This window comes from Lycium barbarum, chromosome 10, assembly GCF_019175385.1.
Source record: "Lycium barbarum isolate Lr01 chromosome 10, ASM1917538v2, whole genome shotgun sequence".
Taxonomy (NCBI): domain Eukaryota; kingdom Viridiplantae; phylum Streptophyta; class Magnoliopsida; order Solanales; family Solanaceae; genus Lycium; species Lycium barbarum.
Genome location: NC_083346.1, coordinates 115,815,676 through 115,831,117, shown reverse-complemented (window position 1 = coordinate 115,831,117; position 15,442 = coordinate 115,815,676). Strand labels below are relative to the sequence as shown.

Genomic DNA, 15,442 nt, shown 5'->3' with positions numbered 1-15,442 from the left:
GGATGACAGGGACTATATTTAGGACAGAGTTTGTTCATGCCATGGCTAAACTATGAGATATTGGCGTTCTTACTGGATCCCCAGGAGAAGTTCGGCACAGTTTGCAAACAAGGAAAAAAAAGTTAATAAGGAGAAGCAGAACCTGATAGAATCAAAAGGTTAGGTGGATGAGTGGGGTTGCAGATTCTGAAGAGATGATAAATAATCTACGGGTCTGAAACATTCATTGTGTCACGCCCCAAACCATGGCTTGGGCGAAACACGGCACTCGGTACCTTACTGTATGTGACTGAGCGAACCACATGGCTTGTTGAATCATTATGAGGCATAACATGAGCGGAATTTAACGTGAATGCATGATGAGCCTTTATAAAATGTAATAAGTCATAATACTTAATCAAAATACTTGTTTAAATATGAGTGCGGAAATAACATGAATGAGCCAAAATGGCTATACGACTCCGAAAGTGTGACATGACATAACTGACTTGTCTAGTCTATGAAACCTCTAACATAAGTCTGAACATGAAAAACATACTCGCTGGGACAAGGCCCCCAGCATACCTTAGATGCATAGCTAATTATAAAATAAAGAGTTGACTAAACCCCGAATGAGATGGAGCTCACCAATAAGCTGATATGAATGTTGTCCTACTGACCAGATGCGTCATCCTGTAAATTAGTACCTGCATCGTGAAATGCAGGCCCCCGGGCAATAAAAGGGGACGTCAGCACATTGAATGTACTGGTATGTAAAGCAACTGAAAGAAATAACATGAGACATGAAAATAACATAACAGAGACTGAGCTGAAACATGAGTACATATACATATATAACATGTGTAAAGTATCGTGAGTAGGGAGAGCAGTAAATATAACCGATAACATGGTCTGGTACTTGCGTCCTACCAGCAGAACACTCATACCTTGTCAGGGACATGAGATTTAATAATATTATGAAAGGATCCAGTCATTATGAGAGATCGTCCTAAGCATGGGTGGAGCAATCCTCATCCTACGGTGGTTGCGTAGTTTCAGGCTATTTGAAGCCTTCTCGGTAATTAATGCAACTCCCAAAAACATGAACATGTAAAATAAGTGACACTTGCTGCCCATGATTTTCATGAATATAACTTGCTTGTACATGGATATCATGAAATAACTTGTAAATGTGGTTTCATGAAATAACTTGTATTTAGCATTTATGTATCTTGTATCATAGCATAAAAGTAATTATATAATATAGTTGTATGAAAACTTGTAGACATGTAGGATATTCATGAAATAATCATTTTAGCTAAAACATGCATGCAAGAACCCATGGAATACAAGATATGGGTTTTCATGGATTACAGACTGATTCTCAATAATCATATAGAGTTATTAAGAACACAATGATGTAATAATAGCAATTTATACATAATATAATCATGGACATGGGCCTAGGGTTATCATGAGCATGATATAGAAACCCTAGTTTTAGTAGAGAATCATAATTTATGGATTTTGAGGCGTGGGGAAGAACAATGATGTTCCCACACGTAGATAGTAACTCTACATACCTGGTAATGCTCCAAACTTGGATTAAAGATTTTAACTTTGAAGAAGATTTCCAAAATCTTGAATTCTTGAACCTTGAGATGAGTTTTCTTGAAAACTCTAGTTTAGGAACAATGATTTCTTGCTTAGATTATTAGAGTATATGTTAGAATTGAGTTGGAAGGGTTTGGATTGACTTACCTTGATGTTTTGGATTGTTGCTAGGGCTTGGAATTGTGAATAATGAAATAAAAGAACTGAAGGCTTGAATTTATACAAAAGTGAGGCGAAAATTATATCGACATATTATACGGTTCGTATAAAGTTACACGGTCCGTATAATATGACCATATTTTATCATGGCACAAAACAGAACGTCGGGTTGAGGTTTCGTGAAGTACGGACGACTTATACGGTCCGTATAAAATTATATGGGCCGTACAAGTAGTTCGTATAACATGACCAGTGAACGGACTGCTCTGTACTCCTTCAGTAAAATGGCCATAAATTTGTGTACAGATGTCCCCTTAACCCCCATAATATACCATTGGAAAGGTATTTCAAAGGGCTACAACTTTCCAGAAAGGAAGTTTTCAAAAATTCCTAACGCAAGTACCCGAAAACATGCCATAAGTACAGACTGTCCTAGACTTAGACGAATTTAGAAGGCCTTAAGAATTTCACTTTTTGGTTTGACTTCAAAATGACTATTTATCACCCGAGTTCATCCCAAATAGATTCGTATAGCTAAAATATCACCTTTATACTAGATTCATACATTTATACCTAATTCGTATTTACGGGATGTTACACATTGGACGTGGAATTTATATTTGATATTAAAGAAAACCTAGCACACTGAAGGTAATAATCGGAGTTATGCTGTTTGATTAATTTTGTATAAATTTTTCATGAAACTATACGTATTAATGTTGCGCCCCTCCCCCCTCCCCTTAAAAAAGAGTAGATACACTTGCAAAACACGTTCAAGGTTTCCAGCTAATGTACAAAGGCAAATATGGCACAAATCATGGATATAGGTCGGAGAATTTCAGACTGAGACTCTTATGAGTATAACTGAAAAAATGTTCATCATCTCGGATTATCTGAGATTCCTCATCTTTTCTTGTTTAAGTATGTTTATTTGTGTTCCGTTCTGTCTTTGTGCTGCGCGATATGGGAAGAGAATGAAGTGAAAAGTCATGTACATCAACCTTGTTTGTACTATTATTTGTACTGCGATGATGAAATGGAGATGACAAAGTTGTTCTGATTCAGAGCAAGTGATGCAACTAATGGCATCTTTTATACAGGATAACTTATATAGTAGTCAATCTCTCTTCTGATGTGTATACGACAGCTTCAAGGCCTAGAGCATAAGTTTTTCAAAAACTGAAAACACTGAACCAAAAGTCCAAAACTATGAATACCCCTAGAGCATAAGCTCAAATACTGCTCAAGCATCAGCATCAAGGATACGCACCCCAGGAAGCTTTATCCCTTCCAGAATCTCCAAACTGGCAATCCCTCCTGTTGAAATGTGGGTTATCTTTCCAGCAAGCTGCACTTTCTTCACGGCCGCAACAGTATCGCCACCAGCTATAATTGTTGTTGCTCCCTTTTCAGTAAGCACTGCCAATTTTTTGCAATAGCCTGGATTATACATGCCGAAAGGTTATAGATGCAGTCAAAATCAATTAACAAAAGGAAATAATCAATATTCAAACTAGACCAAAAAAACAATTCAATTGGCCCATAGAGCCTCGTTGTACGAGGAAACAATGATCTTCCTTTTATAACTCTGTTCCAGCAGTGAAGTTCCGATACTCGTACACTCCTATAGGTCTATTCCAGATGATAGTTTCGGCGGTATCCAATAATTGGCCAAAAGAGACTATAGTTTCAGGTCCAATATCTAACCCCATCCAGCGATCAGGGATTTTAGATGCTGGAACAACCTGAAAGGCAAAGAAAATATGACTCAGGACAAGGGCTACAAAGTAGAACAAGATACCACTGGCAAAGCCATTTACCTTTTGCGTTTGCCCTCATCATAAGTCTTTTCGCTATTTTGAGATAGCACTCCTCCACATGTGAGGATCCAACAGAATACCCCAGGGCCTTGTAGAAAGTAAAGACAATGCCTCCACCAAGCAATAGAAAGTCAACCTTCTTCAAGAGTGACTTTATCAGACGAATCTTGTCTGACAAGTTCGAGCCACCAACAATGGCAGCAAGTGGCCTCTTAGGATTTTCTAAGGCTCGAACAAGATAGTGAAGTTCATAATCAAGTTCCTAATATCATCAAGATTCGAGGTAAGCAACAAAGATACAAGAAAATTAAGCCACCTACAAGGCAGTAGAACAGTTTCCAGCCAAAATACATGAACTGGTTTAACCACCAAATTGACCTTTCAAGTGTGTGCTACACAATTGAGCTAATTTTCAGTGAACATTTTGCCTCTCTACCTGCCAAGATGGAGGTAAGGTCTGCGTACACTCTACCCTCCTCCCCAGACCCCACTTTGTGGTACAAAATTTATAATTTGTACCTTGTGCATGAGGAATCCAGCAACTGCAGGCTTTGGCTTCACGAACTGAGCAACCCATACAGTGGAAGGGTATATTCTGTTTGCAACCCCAGTGGCATCATGGACAAAAATATCTGAAAGAGACGCCAGCTTCTCTCCAAACTTAAGTTCACTGTGCCATTCTTTACAGAGTCTCACATTTTCCAGTAGCACAACTCCTGCTTCCGGTATTTCAGTTATTAACTTGTCAACTTCATCACCAATGCAATCAGTTGCCATCTTGGCCTGTGGAGTACAGTTAAAGCAAGCCCAGCCCAGCCCTCAAATAAACAAACAAACAATGAAAAGAAAGACAAACAGACCTCAAAATCCAAGAGCTCTGAGAGCCTTGGCACAAGTAGCTAAAAGTTGTATCTTGGAGTGACACCAGTGTGGGGTCCATCCCCATGATTGCAAAGAAAGAATTTGGCACCAGCCAAATTGCAACTTTTGTCAAAAATAGTTGCAAAAGGTTGAATTTGGCACCGGCCAAATTTGTCACGACCCAACCCCGTGGGCCATGACTAGTGCCCGACCTGGACACCCGTATACGTACCTGTTAGATATAGCCAAACTGAAACTATGAACAATATGGTAACTTACAAAAGAACTCTAACGGTTCATAACGTCATCATATATATACATATCCAGATAGACTGTCTCCTGAGGAGTCACAACTAATCAGATCATAAAATAATACGCAAGCCGACAAGGCTGCCACTACACATCAATATCATGTCATATGCAAGTCGACAAGGCTGTCATTACAGACGAACGTATACATGGCACAACGTTTAGACACAGCTGAACAGAACTTATACACAACCCACACATATGTCTACAGACCTCTAAGAGTACTAACAGTGAAATATGACGAGACAGGGCCCCGTCGTACCCCTGGATAAACATACATACATATATCATAAGATCTGTACCAAAGGTCTAAACTCCGGAACAACGGAGCTCTCCAAGACAGCTGAGTAGAAGTCCTATGCCGAAGGGTCACCAAACCGACTATCTGTACCTGCGGGCATGAAACGCAGCCCCCCGAAGAAAGGGGGTCAGTACGGAATATGTACTGAGTATATAAAGCATGAAATACAGTAAAAAGGATCATAACTGAAATAGGGAGTACAGAAGACAGGTACAATGTTCAGAATATCAAACACTTGCCCTTTTGAAACATAAATCATGCATGTCAATATCATATATCATACCCGGCCCATTATGGGACTCGGTGAACATGGTCGCCACCCCGTCTTTGGCGCCATAACACAGCATAACTCCATAAACACATCATAACGCCATAACACAGCATAACTCCATCATATATATATATATATATATCATATTCCGACCCTCTAGTGAGGGACTCGGTGAACAATGCAGTGAGACTGTGCATGATAACATACCCGGCCCGGGACTCGGTGAAAGACATATTGAGGCATGCACGAGTAGAGTAGTGAGCAACCATATGCAATTCAAAACATTATCAAGACTCAAACAGAATAAGAAGAAGGGATTAACACCTGAGTATCAATAGCGACAATCATATCAAGTATCCCTCGAATGTCATTATAAATTATATCAAAAGAGCCTTAGGAATCATAGACATGTATCAATATAATATGAAATAGCTTATAGAAGTCAAGGACATGAGTTATCGTAGAGTCTTCTAAGAATAGGGGCTTATATATCGACTACTATCCAACGATGGAAAACTTGAAAGGGAAGCTCAATCATTTAAGAGTTCTAACATCAAGAAGTGAATAGGAATCATGAATCACACTCGAAACTTATGAATGGAATTACCCCAAAGCTCATATCATTCGTCACTTAAATCTAAGACATGCCAAAAGAAAGAAGGGACGGTCTTACATACCTGCTGAAGGTTATTCGTAATCTCGTTCGCTTCGTCACCCCTTTAGCCTATTTAATATACAAGTAACGCTATCGTTAATAACTATACTTCCTAGCTCATAAATCTGTGACCAATCACCTATAGAACTTATTCTTTAACTTATTCTTTCCCGATTAGGGTTTTTCATTAGTTAAGGACTTAACGAAAATTGGGCAGCATTTCCCCTATATATTCACCTAGCCCGAATTTCCAATTATCCTCCTGTTATTACAGAAATACCAACAATGACAACAATAGCAATATTCATATAGAATCCTTACAATTCAGCCCATAAACAACCCTAACAATCCAATAACCCTTTTTAATCCTTTTCAACCCGCACTTTCGTATAACAACTATTTCATGCAATTTCTTATTTCCAATTTCATCCAATCCAATTTTAATCCTTCCATTACAACACCATTAATACAATTATACTACAAAACAAGAAAATCTTACCTTAATTTTCTCGGAGGAATTTCTACACTTAATTGCTCTAATTTCACCATTTCTTCTTCCTCAATTCCATATCCAATGTCGTTATCACCTCCTTGAATTTGTAATTCACTTGGAACTTGTTCAAAATATGCAACAAAATATTTTTCCATTCAGCCATGGTTGGCTGTGAGCAGCAGCCATGGCTACCTCCATGAACGTTTTTCTCCAAGAACAATTTGACCGAATTGATTTCTTATGTCAACACCTAGTTGAACTAAATCAAATGAATTCTTGCAACATTGAATGTTAATATTCAAAAGTAGAAAGTGTGCTTTACATACGTGTAGGAACCTCCCCTTTAGGTGACCCTTGAGTCATCCACTTAATTGGCACGTTAATGATGTTATTAGGACCAATTGATGCCAATGGCAGCCTACTTGGTGACACGTGGCAGCCCATTGCCAACATTAGCTCACTAATTTTTTAATTTAATTTTTTAATAATACCACAATTAATTCCATACTCTCCCACTTTATTCCACTATTAAACAATTACCCACATAACTAATTTATTGATCTCAGTCCACTTAAACATGAACCAATTTTGACACATCTCATATATTTATTACCATAATCATGTGGTAGGACTTTAGTCCATAGCCTGTTTACACATACACCAAATATCATTTCCGATTACCGTCGTCACACTTGTTAAGCCCTAAATTATTTCAGGACCTCATCCTTGGATATACCGAGTTCTTAATTTGCATACTTGAATATAACCAAATCCTACGTCCTCCGTAAATTCGCTCATGTTGGACGGTTTAATTTCCTAGTCCAAAAATACGGGGTCTAACAAAATTAAATGCAAGGATGAAAAATGGCACATTTCATCCCTATAAATAGCAAGCTCTCCATCATCTTTAAACACACCAGAAAAGAGAGAGAAAAATTATAGAGAGGAAAGTATTCCATAGACTGTAAGAAAATGGTCTATGAAGAAAAATAGAGTGTGAGGGATATTATAGTGAGGTGGGAAAAATCAAAGAGTGTTTTTCTTTTTGAGTATGTAGTGGTCCTTGGAGTATTTATACTCGTGACTACACAGTGAAAAATTCCTTACTATAATGATATCAGCTGCTCCTCTTGGCCGTGGTTTTTTTCTTATTCAGAAGGGTTTCCACGTAAAATCTTGGTGTCATTATTACTGCATTTTTTATTCTTGCTGATTTAACCATAACTTAGTGTTCCGCGTTTATCACTAATACCGTGAATAATATTTTTGCGGGTCTATTTTATTCCCAACAAATGGTATCAGAGCCAAGGTTTTGTCTGAGTATGCTATGTGGTTGCAGCACAGTCTGAACTTCCACATCAGAAAAGAATTACTTTGGGCTCCTAATAAATAGTATTTGTATTTGTGATAAACTATGGAAGCCAACACTAGTAGAATGGTTACTTTGAGTGGCGTAAATTATGCAATTTGGAAGGGCAAAATGGAAGATTTGCTCTATGTCAAGAATTTTCATCAACCTCTCTTTGCCCCTAAAAAGCCTGATAATAAATTAGATGAAGAGTGAATTTGTTACATAGGCAGGTTTGCGGCTTTATTAGACAGTGGGTTGACGATAATGTGTTGAACCATATTTCTGAGGAGACACATGCTCATACCCTATGGGAGCATCTTGAAAGTTTGTATGCTCGAAAAACTGGAAACAACAAAATGTTTTTGATAAAGCAGATGTTGGGTTTAAAATACCACGATGGTTCCGCAATGACAGATCATCTGAATATTTTTCAGGGGATCATGAACCAGTTATCTGCTATGGGCATTAATTTTGATAAAGAAACTCAAGGCTTGTTTCTACTTGGTTCCCTACCAGATTCTTGGGAAATTATTAGAACTTCATTATCAAATTCTGCTCCGGATGGTGTGATCTCTATGGATCTTGCCAAGAGCAGTCTTTTAAATGAAGAGATAAGAAGAAAATCTCAAGGTTCCTCCTCATCAGATGTCTTGGTGACTGACACTAGAGGGAGAGGCAAGAATCGTGGTTCTCAAAATAGAGAACATAATAGAAGCAAATCCAGAAGCATACTTAAAGATATTGAGTGCTATCATTGCGGGAAAAAAGGGCACACAAAGAAGTTTTGCCGGATTTTGAAAAGGGAGAATAGAGATAAGGAGGAAAAGAAAGAAGATGGCAATCGTGTGGCCACCGTCACTACAGAAGATCTTGTTACTATCCTTGATGCGAATCTGATAAATATTGCTAAGTCAAGTCAAGCTGGGTTGTGGACAGTGGTGCCGCATCTCATGTGACATTAAGGAAGGAATTTTTCTCATCCTATACTCCGGGTGACTTTGGAACTTTGAGTATGGGTAATGAGACTGTATCTAGGGTGGCTGGTATTGGAACGATTTGTCTAGAAACTAGTATTGGAACTAAACTAGTTTTAAACAATGTAAAGCATGCACCCGATGTTCGTTTGCACTTGATCTCTGTTGGTGTCTTGGATTATGAGGGATATGGCAGTACCAATGGTGCTGGAAAGTGGAAGCTTACTAAAGGTACCATGATTGTGGCTCGTGGCAAAAAGCGTCGTGGTCTATACTAGACTACGGCCTCTACCTATATTGATATGGTGAATGCAGTTGAGAGCAATAGCTCTTCACCATTATGGCATAAGAGGCTTAGCCATATTAGCGAGAAAGGACTAAATGTTCTGGCCAAAAATAAATTATTGTCAAATTTCGAAAGTGCTAAATTAGAAAAGTGTGAGCACTGCTTGGCTGGAAAACAAAATAGAGTTTCTTTCAAGTCTCATCCTCTTTCAAGAAAGACAGAGTTGCTTGAGTTGGTGCATTCAGATTTATGTGGTCCAATGAAGACAAGGACTTTGGGTGGTGCACTTTACTTTGCTACTTTTATTGATGATTGCTCAAGGAAACTTTGGGTCTACATCTTGAAGACTAAAGACCAAGTGTTGGGTGTCTTTAAGCAATTTCAGGCTTCAATTGAAAGAGAAACTGAAAGAAACTGAAGTGTATTCATACTGATAATGGTGGTGAATATTGTGGACCGTTTGACGAATACTGCAAGCAACAGGGTATCAGACACCAGAAGACTCTTCCTAAGACTCCTCAACTTAATGGTTTAGCAGAGAGGATGAACAGGACCTTGATGGAAAGAGTCAGATATTTGCTTTCTGAAGCAAAGTTGCTGAATTCCTTTTGGGGTGAGGCTTTGTTGACCGCCGCACATGTTATTAATCTATCCCTTGTGGTTGCTTTGCAAAGTGATGTTCCAAACAGAGTTTGGTATGGCAAGGATGTTTCTTATGACCACTTGAAAGTGTTTGGTTGCAAAGCTTTTGTACATGTGCCTAAAGATGAGAGGTCAAAATTAACTGCCAAGACAAGGCAGTGCATCTTCATTGGTTATGGCCTTGATAAGTTTGGTTACAGGTTATATGATCCAATAGAGAAGAAGGTCGTGAGAAGCCGTAATGTTATCTTCATGGAGGACCAAACCATTGAAGATATTAACAAAGCGGAGAAGATAAAATCTTCAAGTTCTGAAGGTTTAGTCAATCTTGATCAAGTCCCTCATACAAATGTTGATGACGTTGGTGGGCTCGATGACGATGGTGATGCCCAGAATCATGTTCCAGATCAGCATGTTGATGATGATAACAATGTTGCTATTGATGAGGTAGATGCTCCTACCCATGAAGTCGTAGATGAGTTAGATATTCCACTTAGAAGGTCTACTAGACAGCATGTTCCTTCTTCCCGTTATTCACCTAATGAGTATGTATTACTCACTGATGGGGGAGAACCTAAATGTTATGAGGAGGCGATGGAATATGAGCACAAGGATCAATGGATTGAAGCCATGCAAGATGAGATGAAATCTCTACATGAGAATCATACTTATGAGTTGGTGAAATTTCCTAAAGGCATGAGAGCTTTGAAGAACAAGTGGGTGTTCAAAGTTAAAGCCGAAGAACACAGCTTGAAGCCCAGATACAAAGCTAGATTGGTTGTTAAGGGATTTGGTCAAAGGAAAGGTATTGACTTTGACGAAATATTTTCTCCTGTCGTGAAAATGTCCTTCATTCGAACAGTTCTTGGTTTGACTGCTAGTCTTGATTTGGAGATTGAGCAGATGGATGTGAAGACTGATTTTCTTCACGGTGACTTAGAAGAGGAGATTTATATGGAACAACCTGAGGGCTTCAAGGCAAAAGGTAAAGAAAATCTTGTATGCAAACTTAAGAAGAGTCTATATGGATTGAAGCAAGCTCCCAGACAGTGGTACAAGAAGTTTGAATTTGTTATGGGGGAGCAAGACTACAAGAAGACTTCTTCAGATCACTGTGTGTTTGTACAAAGATTCTCTGATGATGACTTTATCATCCTCCTGCTATATGTGGATGATATGTTGATTGTAGGTAGGAATGCTTCCAAGATTGATGAGTTGAAGAAACAGTTGAGTAAGTCTTTTACAATAAAAGACTTGGGTCATGCTAAGCAGATTTTGGGCATGAGAATTACTCGTTCGAGAGACGAAAGAAAGCTTTACTTGTCACAGGAAAAGTACATAGAACGTGTACTAGAGCGCTTCAATATGAAGAGTGCTAAGTGGGTTAGCACACCTCTTCCTGGTCATCTGAAATTGAGCAAGAAGATGTGTCCTATAACAACGGAGGAAAAAAAGAGAATGGCCAAGATTCCTTACTCCTCTGCTGTCGGAAGTTTGATGTATGCAATGGTATGCACTAGACCAGATATTGCTCATGCAGTTGGTGTTGTTAGTAGGTTTCTTGAAAATCCAGGAAAAGAGCATTGGGAAGCTGTGAAGTGGATACTCAGGTATCTAAGAGGAAGCTCAGATGAATGCTTGTGTTTTGGAGGATCAAATCCAATTTTGAAGGGCTATACAGATTCTGATATGGCAGGTGACCTTGATAACAGAAAATCCACTACTGGATATTTGTTTACTTTTTCAGGGGGAGCTATATCATGGCAGTCAAAGTTGCAGAAGTGTGTCGCACTGTCTACAACTGAAGCTGAGTATATTGCAGCTACTGAAGCTGGCAAAGAGATGATATGGCTCAAGAGATTTCTTCAAGAACTTGGATTGCAACAGATGGAGTATGTTGTCTATTGCGACAGTCAGAGTGCAATAGACCTGAGCAAGAACTCCATGTAACATGCGAGGACAAAACACATCGACATCAGCTATCATTGGATTCGTGAACAAGTGGAGAGTGAATTGTTCCAGGTCAAGAAAATTCACACGAGTGAAAATCCTGTAGATATGTTAACCAAGATGATTCCCAAAGACAAGTTCGAGTTATGCAAAGAACTTGTTGGCATTAACTTTATCTGAGAAAACGGAGATGCCTCCTTCAGTTGAATGGGTCTGGAGGGGGAGATTTGTGGGGTCCATCCTCATGATTGCAAAGAAAACGGAGATGCCTCCTTCAGTTGAATGGGTCTGTGAAGAAAAATAGAGTGTGAGGAATATTGTAGTGAGGTGAGAAAATCAAAAAAGTGTTTTTCTTTTTGAGTATGTAGTGGTCCTTGGAGTATTTATACTCGTGACTACACAGTGAAAAATTCCTTACTATAATGATATCAGCTGCTCCTCTTGGTCGTGGTTTTTCTCTTATTCAGAAGGGTTTCCACGTAAAATCTTGGTGTCATTATTACTGTATTTTTTATTCTTGCTGATTTAACCATAACTTAGTGTTCAGCGTTTATCACTAATACCGTGAATATTATTTTTGCGGGTCTATTTTATTCCCAACAACCAGGACGACCCTGGGAACAAGCAATTCAGAAAATCAAGAAAACAGGCACATAGTAAAGAGGGAAAATGCATAATTCTAAGACGGCCGGTTGCTTGAATGCATAGTGGCATACATCGATCAACTTTAACAGGGGTGCAAATATTAAAACCAATATCACCAACACATTTTTTTCCATACACCACTGGAACAATTCTCTTGTCTGCATTCACAAAAATTAAAATAAAATAACAAGGAAAAAAGATATAATAATTGCAATATCGTAAAGCATATATATATAAGAGTTAATTGAGACCTGATGCGAGAGCAACAAAGAGGACAAAAAGTGAAGCAAGAACCTTTGCCATTTGCAAGTAGTGGTTTAATTTGAAAGCTACAATACGCTTTTTTGTTTTGGTTGATGAACTCTTGACTTGGGCTTCCTTTTTATACTTGTTCATTTGACAAAAAGATCTACATTTTTGGCATCAAATTATTATGTTTATTAGAATACTATATGTATTATGATTAAATAGGAAATCCATTTGATGATTAACCATTTATAAATATGAGAATCTGTAAATAACTGTATTAATTATTAAATTTACAAATAAGGATTCCAAACAGTTTGTGACTTTAATTATTTTGCCAAAAAAGGTTCAAATTGTTAGATTGTGAAATGTAGGATTAATTTCATGGGTATGCGCGTTGCGCATGTACCCTACCTCATTGTCTGCTTTTTTTTAAAGATCATGTATACAATATATTTTAAAAATCTTTTGATTTATCAAATAAAAGTTTAAAAAAAGGTAAAATCCTAAAACTATGATTGTCGATCTTGTTTACGGAACTACATAGAAATTACATCCCATAATATACCTTAACCATTTCATTCAACTAACAAACGGTATCTTTTTTCTTACAAGAAATAATTGATTGGTTGTTTATTTAATCAATAAGAAACACCATGTGAGTTTGTGTAGATTAGAAAAGAAAAAGCCACTGTCGAATAGTATAATTCAGCTACTAGACTAACCACAAAAAATGAAACTACAACAACTTATTTTCTCACTAATCTTACATGATGGGGAAAAACTGAAAACACTAAAATTATATTTTGAGGAAAATGTTCAAACAATAATTACATTTGAAAATCGAAAGCCCAGTAACACTTCTGTAAACCCTTGTTGCTATCAGCAATCCAACAAGCTAATGGCTTTGGGAGTAATATCGGATAGCTTTTTCTCCATCCCACACTCTTGTTCATAGTATTGTATATACAACCAATGATGATACTGAATTTTTGTAGTGTCACTTCCCGAAGTTAACACCATTGCTATTGTTAGTGCACAATGTCCAAGTCAAATCATTTTCAGAATTGGAAGAGCTACCTCGAGTAAGGAAATTGGTTTTCGAACAAACACATTTATAAGCAAAAAGTTGCATTTAAAAGTCTTAGAAATCTGAAAAGCCAAGCTAGGAAATTGAAAAGATTGGATGTAGGAATTGTAAAAGTTAGTTCTAGAATAGAGCGATAAATGTATTAATGAATGGAATTAATTTTGTATAATATAAATACTTTAGATACATGTATCTTAATTAATTCTCTGAGAATTTCAAATCCAATATCACCTAAAAAAAATTCCCCTTCCTTTTCTTTAAGTTGTAACAAATTAAAGCACCTGAAACAATGAAACGGCTTTCTTGAGTGAAAATGAAATGTCATAAGTCAAGAATATCATCTAAGATTTTACAGAAATTTGAGAAGCTAACCAAACTGAAATTTGAATGATAGTATTAGGTGAACTTGGGAATACGTATATATCGGGCTTTAAATATATACAATAATTTACCCAATAAACATTCAATGACAGAATTTAAGATTTGTAGGCTAACTTTTTAATTTGCAATTTTTTATATTAATGAATAATTTAGTCTTCAAAGGGTATAAAAGTCCATCAACATTTGATGGATATTTTGGTAACTCAACTTTTTACTTTTTGTCTTCCCACTTTTAGTATAATATGATACATTGATATATGTACTACATACACATGACATATAAATGGTACATATTGTGAATGCCAATGTATGTCATCGTATCTCATATGCATGTTGATGCATAAAAACGCTAAAATTGTTCACAATTTTCAGCACAACTCTAACACTATTTTTCTGGCACGGTGGTGACAACGAAGGGGGTTGGATGGGAATAGTGACGACTACGGTTTGTGGAAAAAAAAGATACGAAGAAAGAACAAATATTTGAAATCCCTAAATTTATGAGATGTTTTGGAATGTTATATATGTAGATTAGCTGGATTTTATATACGTTTTGCAAAATCAGTTTTGCTACATTTTTTAAAGACAATAATATGCTATATTTAGCAATAAGCGTCACTAATATTGCTATTGATGACTTTTTTCCTAAAAATTGGGTAGATTTGGGTAAATATATACAGCCTAGATTGACCATAAAAATCTTCACAAAATATTTATTAAAAAAAAGTTTAATATGTTATATGCAATCAAATAAAGAGAAAACAGTTATATTAATTTTGTTTAAATATAAAAATATATTATTATTACTTAGACAAATTAAAAAAGAAATGCATGATAATAATTGAGACATAGAGTGTAACAGTTCTGATCCAACTTTAAGGTATTGTCAGCTTTGGGTCTCAATCCGCAAGTATTTACATTCTTCTTTGGGTTTTCCTCAAAAAGCGTCTCCAATTTCAATATAGTAGTCGCCTAAAGTGTAATGCGCACCTCTTCTTCGTATTTTTATCCCCCATCATGTACGTCACAGAGAGAGTATTAATCTTGTAGGAAACTCATAAATACTTTTAGTCCATTGCAACTCTCACAAATTTACTTAATTATCAACATTGTAATATTAAATAATCTAGGTGTAATGTTAAGTTTGTATTATTGGGTATTTTTTCAGGCCACAAAAGAAAAGAAGAATATGATGAAAATGGGTTGGGTTGGGTCGGGTTAAACATGTGGATTTCTAAAGGAATTGGATATTTAAAATTGGTGGCGAGTCATTTGATTCTGAGTTTGACATCTGTTCCTCCGATTAAACAAAGGACAAATTTATGTTCAAACTATATTGAGATAGGTGTTTTTGGACTAAAAGTATACCGGAATGAATAAATTTGGTACGAAAGTATAATGAGGATATATTTTAA

General features: G+C 36.9%; 1 pseudogene; it reads right to left on the bottom strand.

Moving 5' to 3' along the window:
* Positions 1–2,995: 2,995 nt before the first annotated feature.
* On the bottom strand, positions 2,996–13,512 carry LOC132613362 (phosphoglycerate kinase, cytosolic-like; annotated as a pseudogene).
* Between the last annotated feature and the right edge of the window lie 1,930 nt (positions 13,513–15,442).